This window comes from Clinocottus analis, unplaced genomic scaffold (genome assembly GCF_023055335.1).
Source record: "Clinocottus analis isolate CAN_PGR_092001 unplaced genomic scaffold, fCliAna1.0.p SCAF_4, whole genome shotgun sequence".
NCBI lineage: Eukaryota > Metazoa > Chordata > Actinopteri > Perciformes > Cottidae > Clinocottus > Clinocottus analis.
Genome location: NW_027176153.1, coordinates 19486512 through 19499952, shown reverse-complemented (window position 1 = coordinate 19499952; position 13441 = coordinate 19486512). Strand labels below are relative to the sequence as shown.

The window sequence follows — 13441 nt, the reverse complement described above, 5'->3', positions numbered from 1 at the left end:
CTGAACAATACATATGCTGACACAGTTTTTCCATCTGTCTCACGCTGCCACTGAACACATAAGAACAATGGAGAGATGATGATGAAAATCAAAAGACAAACAGACAAAATCACAGATTATTCTTAGTGAAAAGGACGACCGATTCAGTTTAATGCATGAGCTGTTCCACCGCAGCGGGCGACCAGACAACCAGGGGCCCGATATAAAACACCACAGTGATGTACGGCCTGCAGCTACCGCGCTGACAATGCATAGACGAGCGCTTTTGTGACTCACATATGGAAATGAGCTTTATATTTAAGGGCCGCTATTTTGTTTTCGGAGCAGGAAATGAACACTCATTTCAACAAATCCTTTTTTTTTTTGGTTCTTCGCCATCCTCTCGAATCCACTAACGGCGGGATAAACTGTGATCCTTTCCTTTCTAACCACGGGGAACAATAAATCTCCCCTAATGCCCACTAAAAATGGAAGCATTCTGGGGCAAAAGCAAATATTTCATAGACGTATTTCAGTGGCATGGGAGATATATATGAGCAGAGATGAATGATGAATTCAATCTGAAAAAAAACCAACCTTGCTTTACTTTCCTGGTATTATTTACTAACTATGAATATTTTCATTTCATTAGTCAGAGCTTCTTGTTCTGGGTGAGGTTTTGAAAATAGCTGCTCTGGTCATTTCTCACCACTTATAGTCAACATGGTGTACACTTTCCGTTGCAACCTTTACAATTCATCTTATCATAGCCCTTAATTAATTTTTGTCATCCTCTTTATATGATATATCTCCGCCATAAAGAGAAACATGGCAGCCTGTGCTAAGTGGCTCGCACAGTATAAATAAATAACATTTATTATATTTTAAGGCGACTGTCTCATCTTCTTCCATCACTGGCCTGTACTCATTCTCAGAGCTCACTATGAACAGACAGTGGTATTGCATCAAGGTTATGCAAACTCATAATTCACACAGCTGAAATCCATGCTGCATTAAATTCACTCCAACAGATGCTGTCTGTATCACAGTGGAGTGACTCACTGATCAGTCAATGGTAAGAGCCCTCTCCCATGCAGCAAAAAGCACCGAATCTTGCCTGGGAGCTGAATGTGGAACGTTAACTGCACACATTTTCATTCCACTGTGTTGGTTTGCCGCGTCTTACGTGTCTCTGACCTCCCATACACCCTCTGCAGTGCGAGAGCAGCCACTTATCTGAGTCAGAGCTCCTGGACGGGGCGCAGCGGCGTGCTGACAAACACACCAGCGTTTTTACAACGGCGCAGGCCGCTGCAATTCATCCACCCCGAGCCTGACACTGTGTAGCCCCCACCTCTCCACCCCACCACGTGTTCGCGTCCCGTAGGCGCCACTGCTGACAAACTGACACACACCTACACACTGACACACACGCTGACACACGCATAAACGTGCTAAACCGCCCACCCAGCAATGGGAGAAAAAAAAACACAAACTGTCAAGTGTTGAGCGTCTCAGGGGCAAGATGGGAAAGAAATAACGCTCACAGTTTGTGTAATTCTGTCACAGGTTCAGTGCGTCTGTCTGTCTGTGTGTGTGATGGTGGCCAGCAGGCTTTCGCATAATTACAAGGTGAATGAATCCTTGGACTGCGTGTGACGTGTGCAAATATGTCGCTGCTCCACTCGCGCACACACCGCAGGGGAGGCAATGACTGGCTGCGGGAATTATCTCGGGGGAAATCTTGCACGTTCACCGAGTGACTGATGGGAGCACTTGGTCTCTCTCACCGGCAGCAGCAGCAGCAGCAGCTGCATGTGCAGCAGCACACGTGCATCAGCAGGAGTGCTACCTCAAATGATCTCATGAATGCGAGTGCTGCACATTGGTTGCAGTTGTAGTGCGATTATGTAACGTGCAGAGTGAGCTCACAGCTGTTTGTGTATTTAGGCGCTGGAAGGGTCATGCGGAGGGTAAAAGGTCACGCATGCAAGTCGTTGATTGGTGTACGAAGGTGATCTGTATGGAAACCCACACTCGCCATCAAACATTATGGACCTATTGGGCCTTTACAGTGTCACCGTGAGTATTTATGCAGTAAAGTACACCTTATTTTGCCTGTTAAGATGTAAAGTATATCAACAAGAAAGCAACAAAACTGAAATTAAGACAATGTATGAGTCTTTAAAGAGAAAAAGGACACCTAGCATTATACATTTCTTGTTCTAACAAATAGAAAGTCATTTGATAAATGAATGATTTTGATCATTCAAAATATATATTCAGATTCATACACTAAGCGGTTGAATATTCATTATATAAAAGTCAATTGCCGATGCAGTATATATGTATTTACAGTTACATATCTTACTTTTTAAAAATGTTTTGTCTATATACCGCCAAATTATCCAATGACGGATTAAATCTTCTTATAAGTGGGATGTGCCGACACCAATAACTCAATACTGAATAACTGGATCAGGTATCGTGCCAATTAAGCCAATCGCTTCAATTTTTACCAAATGATGTATTACAGTCGAGTAGTCCTATACTACATCATACTTGCTACTACTGTATACTGCGTACATGTACATGTACTCCTGTGGCTCTCTGCGTTGGCTCCTTTACAACATGGCCGTCACATGTTCTCGTGCAGGAAAATCAAAGCCAGACGACAAACAATAAACGAGCACAAATGTTATGGAGGCTGCGGCTCAGAATAATGCTCATTGTTGGAAGATATTTGAGACTTTCCAACTCTCTTGCAGTTATGTAATGCTGTTTCTAGAGCTTGCTCTGACAGGGGGAAATAATATGTATCGCATCCTTTAGGCAATGCATAACATTTTCAGCTGCCAAGGAGATGTTTTTTCTGAGGAGGTCACTCCTGCTGAACGAGTAAAAACACAAAGGACAAGCGCGACATACAATTAGACGTTGCATTTTTACTGTTTTCCTACTACACTGCACATTTCAGTGCAATGAACACTTTTGTAAATGATGGCATTAAAAAAAGAAGCTGAAATCAATTAAACACAAGCCACAGAGCGTTAATCCACTGCAGAATTAAGAAGCTTGCATCAGTTTTCAAGATCATTGTGATTAACAGTCATGAAATTGTCTTTTACTTCGACTTGAAAACAGTAATTTACAAAACACAAGATAAAGAGATGTTAACATTTTGTTCTACAATATAAAACATGTCAGTCATGTTCCACCCGTTCATGTTGAGGCTTTCACATGTCTTAAAGGAACAGCTAAATGAGACCACAAAACATTATCACACCAACTACACAGCCTCGTTGTGCGTATACTCGTGCTCGTGAGAGCGTGGTGGAGTTTGTTTATAGCTTAACGTAAGCTTTTTATTTTTTGCAGATTGCCCCTTTACTCTTCAACTCCGAACAAAACATGTACGTATTAAATATTTGTTCAGCCACAGAGCTTATTGACTGAAGTTTGGCCTCCAAAAACACGTCATCCTCTTCGTGTCTCCATTCAAGCACCCGAATCATTAAGTCAAATTAAAGAAAGGAAATTGGGAAAAAAAAACACATTAAAAAAAATATATATATGTACATTCTTGGATCCTTTATACATAGAGATTTAAAAATCTAACAAATGAGGACAGAACTCTGAACACATAAATGCACTTTGACAAAGCAATAATCCTCACAGGCGCGGTGAAATTGCTGCTATACTTTGTCAAAGAGCCCCATCATTGGTCCATTGGGAGGCGACGTCACGTCGTCCGATGCTGACTTAGAACAACCCCCCCCCCCCCCGTTAGATCTACACGCGGCGCGATAACAAGCAGAACCATGAGCCGCTGTGTCCCACAGAGCCACCGAGCGGGCCTGTAATAAATGTCTCCTGTGGCAGTCCCCCTCCAACCTCGGGTGATGAGCGTATAGGGAGGGGAGGGACGCAGAAGAAAGAGAGAGAGAGGTATCGATCTGGTCTCGCTCCTTGTTCTGAGGGTGAATATACAGCTGCTGGGTATTGGCGTTTGCAGTCTCCTTCAATAATCACCTCTTTTTTCCCCCCACATTGCTTCCATCGCATCGATTCTTTTTTCAGCCGAACGTACAGGACATATTACACTGGAGTCAACTGCAGTTACTGCTTTGCTTACAGAAGCTGAAAACTATGGAAGCCCATTTACGCCACCAAAAAAGAAGTCATGGTTATATATATATGAAAAATAATCACAAAACAAATTTTAAAAAGTCATAATAATGAGATCAAAATTCAAAATTCTGCAGTGCGCACTTACTATCTCTTAATTTTGACTTTTTATCTCATAATTTTGAATTTTGTTGTTGTCATATATTATGACTTTTTTTGTCATAATTATGACTTCTTTTTTTCTTTTTGTCATCCTTTTTTTGTGTCATGATTTTTTTGTTGTCGTAATTATGACTTTTTCATTTGTGGTGGAAATGGGCTTCCATAGCACCTTATGAGATTGCTTAGTCTGATACAAAAACATACGGGGTTTCCACAAGATTTTTCTAATAAAATGTAGAAAATGCAACTCTCTTCCGTCTAAGCTCCTACGAGTAAAAGGTCTGCGTTTACAGCATTAACACTTCGGATGAGCCGACACCATCCGCTATCCCCACTGAACTGGTGAGAATCTACTAATAGCGTGTTGCAGTCACAAAGTTATGTCATCGGGGCTTCCTGTGGATACAGCAAGTGTTGTTCTTTACTGCTGCCAGTGTTATTCTCTACTGCCTGGGGGAAAGCAAGCCACAAGTCTTATTTCTTGTCAACAACAGGGCTAATCAGTTCAAAAACTGGATACTTTTCTATATATGTCTTTTAAATAACTAAGGAGAAACAGATTGTTTTTGTATTTTTTGTTATGACGCTTCACATGGTTGAACGTCGGAAACAAAAGGTACTAAAATTCACCCGTACAGCATCTTACAAACTCACAAATTACCACATTATATCACAGTTATGTAGTTGAAAAATGACATGTGTTGTTTTACGGGGAGTCGTGTGTCAGAGTATATCTTATCAAGGACCAGTCATTTCCAAAAGACAGTCGTTTCCACATGATATTTTTGCCTTTGGACATGAGGCAGGCTAGCTGTTTACTGCTGTTTACAGTCTTTGTGCTACGCTAAGCTAAAAGGTTGCATGCCGGAGGTTCATGTTTACCATGGAGACATAGAATGGAAGCAAATGTCTCCTTTAAATCTCAACCAGAAAGCATTATGATTCCCATGAATAATCAAATATGCATCCATTACACAGGAAACCATCATTACTGAGGTAGTGTACTGCCAACAACCACTCAAGTTGCAGTTTACATCCATGTTTGTCCAAAATTTAGACATCTTTTTGTGAAATTGTCACATCTAGGATATCATTTATTGAGTTATGGCCAATTTTGTGAGGTTGCAGTGACCTTTAGACACCAAAATTGAATCAGTTCATCCTCGTGTCCAAATGGATGTCCGTGCCAAATATGAGGAAAATCACAGAAGGTGTTTCCGCGATATTGCGTTCACGAGGATGGGACATTGGGTCCCAGTGACCTTGACGTTTGACCTTTGACTACCAAATTCTAATCAGTTCATCGTTGAGTGCCGGAGGAAAGATCACGACCACGAGAATAACAACCAGACATCCTCCGGCATGAGAACACCCTCCTCCCTCTCTTCCTGTTTCTGTGTCGCTGAAAAGGCCGAGTCTATGACCTGGAGCGATACGAGTTACACAATGAGGCTTCTTTCTGTTTTGATGGCAAAATGCGTTTTGCTTATCAGGGATTATCAGAACAATTGAGTGGCCAATAAGCTGGAAGCTAAAGATACTAAGATACAACGGAGTGATTCTGACAGCGCAGCTGCATATATCCAACAGACCATTCAGTCGAGCAGCATTTATACGCCCCGAGACGCTGCATCACGAAGACGTCTTTCTCTGCAAAAGGGACGCAACTGCCAAGAGGCAAAGTTTGTTAAAATGGTTTTGAAGAAAGAATACAATAAGGGGGAATTGTACTCGTATTAAGACTTCATTTCTACTCATTCCTTTTGTCTACAGTTGACCTGCAGATCTCTTTACTTGCCTCGAGGCTGGCGATAGAGGCGGGGGAGGCGCTACGTCCGTACGCCTCACCCATTATCGCATAAACGCGATATTTCAGGAACGCTCCGAGCTAATTTCTTCAAATTGGATGTGGTTTCTCCAGACTCTATTTTTTGAGTCACATTTTATGTTCCTGGACAGCGGGCCCAAGGCCACACAGAAAATATCCCAGGATGTTTGTTGATTTGACCAGTGACTAATAAAACCTGAAATAGTAAACAGGGAATGAACACCTGTTTCATTTTGTATATTGTGTGTTATTTAAAGTGTCTTTTGTAGAGGAGGAGTTAGAATCCCATCAGGGGAATTGTACTTGTCTTAAGACTTTATTTCTACTCATTCCTTTTGTCTACAGTTGACTGACAGGGCTCTTTACATGCCTCTAGGCCGGCGATAGAGGCGGGGGAGGCGCTACGTCCGTACGCCTCACCCATTATCGCATAAACGCGATATTTCAGGAACGCTCCAAGCTAATTTCTTCAAATTTGGTACGAACGTCCACCCAAACTCAAGGATGAACTGATTAGAAATGAGTGGTGTGACCTCACAAATAAAGTTATTTGGCCATAACTGTACTAATGTACATCCTCATCATGATGATTTTAAAACAAATGTCGAAGAGGATTAAATTATTAAGCGATGGCATTTTTTTAACAGACGTGGATATAAACTGCAACTTCACTGTTTGGCAGAGGCAGACAACCATTTGGCAGTCATTTTTAGTTTAGGGTTAGCACTATAAGGTTTATAAATAGTTATAATTTTTGGAATTAATGTAAACACTGTCTATTTTCCAAGTTTATTGCACATTTTATTATTACCAGCCTCTTAATTTAGGACTTCACGGTGCTTTGAGCAGTGGTGCAAGAAGCAAAAGTAATAATACCACAGTATGAAAAACTAAAATACAAGTTTAAGTTCTGCATTAAACAAAAAAGAAAGTAAATGTCCGAAAGTATTAGCATCAAAACGTACTTAAAATAGCACAAAAAAAGTACTCATTTAGTGAAATACTTGTTTTTTATCTTCATTTACTTGTGAGCAATGCTGCTGTAACCCTGTAATTTCTCCACTGAGGGACTAATAAAGGATTATCTTATCTTACCATTAATATAACATACAACATGTATATGTATAGATGTATTTGAATAAGCATCCAAATGATATATAGCAAGGGCTGAGTCTACTGCTGTCAGCTGAAGGTAGGGAAGTAAAACAATACAATATTTCCCTCTGACATGTTGTGGAGTAGAAGTGGAAAGTAAAAAAAAATGGAAATAGTAAAGTACAAGTACGTACAAGTGTTGCTAAAGTACAGTCGTAAATATATTTCCAGGTTTTGGGTTTGCTGTAGTTTGGTAAGACGAAGGCAAAGACAGCTAGTCGAGCAGACGGGTGACTTTACATCACAGCCTGAGCTGTGAGCTGTTTACTGAAGGTAGAAGCATCCAGAACACCGGACTGTCTTGTCAGAGGACTGCGGGAAACTTTGTCGATGGCATGCGAGCTCGCCTTCCAAAACCCGAAAGCATCTTTCTTTCTTATTTTTTCAGATTGTTGTACATGGGGGGATGTTACTCTCAAAAGCCTGCTGAAATATTCAGAGCTAGGAGCATTTGGCGTTCGTAGGATTCTCATCAGTGCTCGGGCCCATTAAAGCGATCCCGACACACCGCTCTCCCTCCTTCACCACCGCACGCACCGAAGTGTAATTAGAGTGAGAGGTTGCACATTTCCCTCGGGCCAATTACCATTTACTGTACTGCTGCTGGTTCCTTTCTGCATGTTTTCATCTGGTAACATCTTGTGCCAGCACTTCAGCGCTGCCTGCCTCACCACAGAGATTCACTTCAGTGACTCTGCAAGATTGAATGCAGGGTGGTGCCGAGCAGAAGGGTTAACGTTCATGGGTTTCATTAAGAAAAAAGCAGGCTGGAATCCTAACGCTGTCGTTTTTGCAGAGCCACGCGTCAACGCGAATGTTTCGACGTTACACTCGTTACCATCGCTTTGCTGGTGTTGAGACATTTTTAATACAATAAAAGGAAATAAAAGGAGGTTTGAATAGAAAGGACGGGAGTTGGAATGTGTATTTCTGTTTTCATGAAGCAGAACAGTTGCGTAAGCTGCGGGGCGAGTGCTGAGAACTGTGAACTTCCCTCCCTGACAGAATTACTTTGACACGATATTGGTCTCAGGCGAAACGAGACATAAAGCACCCAATAAGCTGCTTGTTACACGCTAACCTCTGCAGCCATGCGCCCTTGTGTCATACATGCTAAACATGCACAGCCCAGCGTCTCCACTGTTAAAACACGCGACCCGTTCATTCATTCAGCCCAGCCCCCCTGCGCCCCCGAGGAGTTATTGCATGCTATCGGTTAGTAGCTGCCAGGGTGAATCCTCCACCGGTGCTCGTTTAAAATACTGTCAAAGTTGTAATTGTCCCGGGGGTTTGGGTTTGGAGAGGAGCCGCTTCCGTCTACTCTGGAAACAGAAAAGGCAAAACAGCACTGTGCCATAGGATGTAGCTCGGTTGCCTTTGTTTGGGCTTTTGTGTTTTTGTGTTCTGCTGTCTAGCATCACGCTCTGCCGATTATATCTTAAAGGAACTGTCTGCAACATTTAGGGGACGAAAAGGCAGCGATGGAATATGATATTCATAACTATGTTTAGAATCACAGAAGAGTCAGGGTGTCTTCGTCAGCTTAGAAAAAGCCATGTATGTGTACACAGGGAGCGGGTTGTCTGCCACGGAGTCCGCCATCTTGCACCGCCATGTTTCTGCGGCAGCCCGGGAACGACAACAGGCTCACGTGTTAAGATAAGAAGTACAGTAAGAAGAATATTAAATATACAGATGGAATAAAAATGTGTATAAAGGTACTTAAACATACTTAAACGTAATGGATATTACGTTATCTGAGGGCAGGGATGCATTCTGAAACCCGACTTTAAACAGGCCTTGTCCTGAAGTGTCAGAGTGTTGATAAGCTCTGATGTTACTGCTGTTTTTGTTCATACTTTTTAATGTTTTGATGTAATTCATCATCATGCCGCCAGGTGTCTGGCTGAGCTCCTCCAATTACACACACAAGCACAAGCTGCTGTGTTAAAGTGAAGGACGCTCACGTTGACGGCAACTAAACACGCTTGTTACTGATGTTGCAATAGAATATTTGTGAGTAAAATGGCAACATTTCATCAATAACTCTGTGAACATGGAAACAAAAAATGGAACTTTTATTATTTTGTAAACTTCTCTGGACAAAGGACCAAAACGTACGTATACTGACTGCTGTCTGTGTTTTTTATTCTTTATAAACTCCACTCAGAAGTGTTGGTTGTTTACATCTTTTTAAAAGCAAATATTGTGTCAGGCAGAAAAGCAGAAGAGCTCTAAATTGTACTTAAATCCTAAAAATACCTTCCTGAAGGCCATTGTTCTCCAACACGCTTGGAAAGGGAGCGATGAGTTGAGGGACAGTTAGTTGGTTGCAATCTGCAACACACCGCTAGATTACATCTGACATACGGGGCCTTGAATAGCCATTTGTATTTTAAACCCATTTAACCCGCTATTAGGGGTTAAATCTTTGCAGGCCGGATTAAATATATCCATTTGATTGTGTGTGATTTATGCCTTTTAACGCTCGCTGACCCCCGAGTGTAACTGGACTTAATATGCAGCTTAAATCTGCTCATCAAGTGCACATGCAGGACACTAAAGGTCTTTATTTCTTGTCTCTGTTTTCGTGATGAACAGGGATTCCTCACAACAATTAATACATTAGCAATCTGGACAACCTATCTACAAAAAAAACATGCCCCGCAATTGACCTACTGTGTAAATATAAAAAGCAACATATTGCTGCATTGGGTTTTTTCTTTTTTGCAGCCGCATTACCATAAACCACATCGGCTTCAGCTGCATCATATTCTAGCCCCGGGGTCTCACATTAAACGGATTTCTCAGAGATAGCCCGACGTAAATCCCATGGGACGCAAGATCAGGGCAGCCGACGCGCAGCGAGCGTTCCCTCGCTGCTCAAACAGGCCTCGGCACTAAAAAAATAAATACAAACGAAAACGCTGTTTTGCTCTGGGGAAAGAGACCATAGCATCCAACGGCGTCCAGCTTTAGGTGTGCTGCAGAGCGGTTTAACGGCAGCAGCAGTGGTCAGACAGGGTTAGAGCAGAGGGCTGCAGGAGGAGGAGCGTATCTGTCCATTAAGAGGACACACTTAAACTGAAGCCGAGGCTGTTGAGAAGGATTACAGCAAGGTCGTATCAAATATGCACATTTTTTTTCTTTCGCAAAAAGCGCTGCAAAGTGGTCTAATTAGAGTGAACATCAAAGCTTGTTTAGCAATGGAAGTAACAGGATCAGATGAAGACACAGGATCACATTTATAACTATTAGTACTGAATATAGAGCAGCGTTAGCGGGTCTAAACATGGTGATATAATGCAGGCAGTGCTCGCCCTCTGTCCTTAACTTCATCATGAACTTGCTTTTAATAATGATGTGCACTGATGAAAATGGAAATGAATGAACGCTTAACTTTGTGTCATTGCCTCACCTTGATCACCAGCACAACTTCTTTCTACGGTTTCTATATTTCACAACTGAGGCTGAGGCACCGTCCAGCCAACCCATTATTCCTCCGCTCCCTTCCCTCCAGCAGGAGCGTACATCTGCACTCCAAACCCCATATGCGTCATTTTAAAACTGTTAATCTACTTACGAATGAATCATCTGCACATCTTTCATGTTGACTGGGGTCACTAAAGGAAAATGGCTTCTCTCTCACAATATCTCGTACCGTCCATTCGCTAAGGAGCCCATAAGGAGCCCATAAGGGTTACATTTTGGGCTGCAAAAGGGTCCCAAGTGGGTTTGTCCACAGTTTCCATGGTGGCCTTACCTGTGTTTGCCCATATGGGTTTCCAGTTGGATTCTTCTTCATATAATAAATAGTAGGGTGATGGGGTTTTGGTGGTGATTAGAGTCTTGGAAATGTCAAAGATTAGCAACAAAATTGATTTGATTGAATTAGTATTTTTCCTTTAGTGTCAAATACTCCCTCCGGACACCTTCGTGGTCAAAAATGCCTCATTTACTTCCGTGAAAACCACATTTTTTAATCTCGCTGTCCTTGCAGTATGAAACCACGCATTCTGGGATGACAGCATTTCATTTTGTTCTGTTGCTTCTCTTTTGTTGTTGAAGTTTTCAAAGTTGTTGCAGTTTGCACAATAAATGTTCACTTTGACAATCCCACTTGGGGACCTTATCTGCAGCCTAAATGTAAACCTTATGGGCCCCACATGGACATGCTGGCTGGGGTTCGTCGTGTCTCTGTGTCCGTGGTAGTGAAGGTTCCCTGAAAAGCATGAATGTAAATTTGTAACCTCTCCGGACTACACAGTGAGGTGTTTGTCATTAAGTTTCTGCCACTTTACAATCTGCTGATCTTTCCTGGCTGTAAGTTAGTGTTGAGTAAATGTAAGTGGTGCATAATCAGTCAGGAGGTTAAATTCAGGATTTCTTTTTTACAAAATCCTATGCATTCAATGTGCAAAAGGATACTTCAGATGTGGCATTTCATGTGTCAGATATTACTAAGAAAATACCGTAAACTAATAGGAATGTTTCTTCTACATTATACACAGTCAAAAAAAAGAGGCAAGCCATCTATTTCACCAGCTGTGAGAGCAGACTGGTGATACCATAGGACCCTGAGGACTGTGGAGATTCAGATGGGGCGTGAGGGAGGGGGTGGGGGGACATTGGTCACTACAGGGCGAGTTGACTCTGCCAGCTGGACTGGGGCTCGGACCGTTTTGGGGCTAGAGCGAGACACAATGTCCGGCACGTGTCTCTCCTTCTGGGCAGCAAAGGAAGATGTTTTGTGTTTTGGAAGATGCAGCTTTCAAAGGAACAGATGTCTCCTCTCTCTCTCTCCCTTAAGATGCTGGAATGATACGGTCGGTAAGGAAGAGAGAAGCTCTGAGATGTTTCCTGTTCTTGCGTTGAAGGGTGATCTTGTTGAGCCGGGACGGTGAGTAAGAACAGGGGAAGGAATATTACCATGAAGGTTACCAGATCTGACCATCTGGTTACCGCATTCTACCAGCTCCCATTTATTGGCCAAAAGTGCGTTGAGCTTTACCAGACGGCCTCATATGATGGAGTTGTGTTGAAAAGTAGAAATCTGACAAGAGCCGCGATTGGCTTCAGCCATCCTCTTCCACACATTCACAGACACCTGTTCGCAGGCAGCTTGTGCGGTGATGACGGACTGGAGGTGAACACTGAATACTTGCCGGTATGCCTTTGCCAGAACATGTCTCATGGATGACGCACCGTAGCTCCCATCTTGGGAGAGTGCCGGCAGTACTTCCATCACTGCCGCTGCCATCTCACTACTGTTATCAGTCAGCGCTTCTCCAGCTGGTCTGCGATCGCATGTGAGCTCGACACAAAAGGGAGACGAAGTAGAGGGAACGCGGATCAACGGCAGCAACCAAGACTAGGAATGATGGGCAGCGTTTAGCCGCCGCAGTGTCAGACTAATTTATCCTCAACTACGCTGTCATCTCGCAACCGAGATGAGTGGTTAAGCCTATGGAGCAGGCAGAGTGAAAATAGAGGATCTTTCTGCGGGTTTAGATATATTTTGAGTTACAAGCAGCGAGAAGTAAGGAGTTTTTTTTCCCATTTCTTGTTTTTTTGTCGAACTAGGTATATTATCATATCCACACACATGTATCCAGCAGCATCCTGCAGCATTGTAGATGTCCGCGGAGGGACACGGCACTTGGCAACAAGCAGAAGAACGAGCCGGCAAATGTGTAACACGCCGAGATTATAGTACAGTAGAACATAATTTACTTCCCCAGTGATGAAGGGCAGAGCTGCATCATTATAAAAGGAAAAAAGGCTTTTTATGATCAAAGCTTAAAAAATTGAATCAAACAAAAGCCCAAGTTTTTACTCCAGAGTCAGACTTAAATCCATAGTTTCCCCTAAAAGTCACTCATGAGTACTATACAGAGGACACGGCTGGTTCTGGGAGTATTTTTTTTCCTCATTGTTTAGACCGCGTATTATGCTTTTGAAGATACTGGATCACTGAACTTAAAATGATTGGGGTTAGAGTCAAACCACACTCAAACCACATTAGAAGGTTATGTCATGAACACCTGCTGTACACATACGCTGAATATTATATATGCATGTGGTAACAGTCCAACTGTTTCTGAGGAATTGCATTTCCGTTAACCGCACTGTCAAGGGCGGAAAATTTGTCTTGCCAAAATCAATCATTTCAGCAATTCTGCCACATTA

The 13441-nt window shown here is 42.5% G+C and overlaps 1 protein-coding gene across 3 annotated transcripts in view; it reads right to left on the bottom strand.

The window, feature by feature from the left end:
• dlgap4a (discs, large (Drosophila) homolog-associated protein 4a) overlaps positions 1-13441 on the bottom strand; it is an 81860-nt gene that overhangs the window by 22087 nt on the left and 46332 nt on the right. The window lies entirely within an intron of this gene.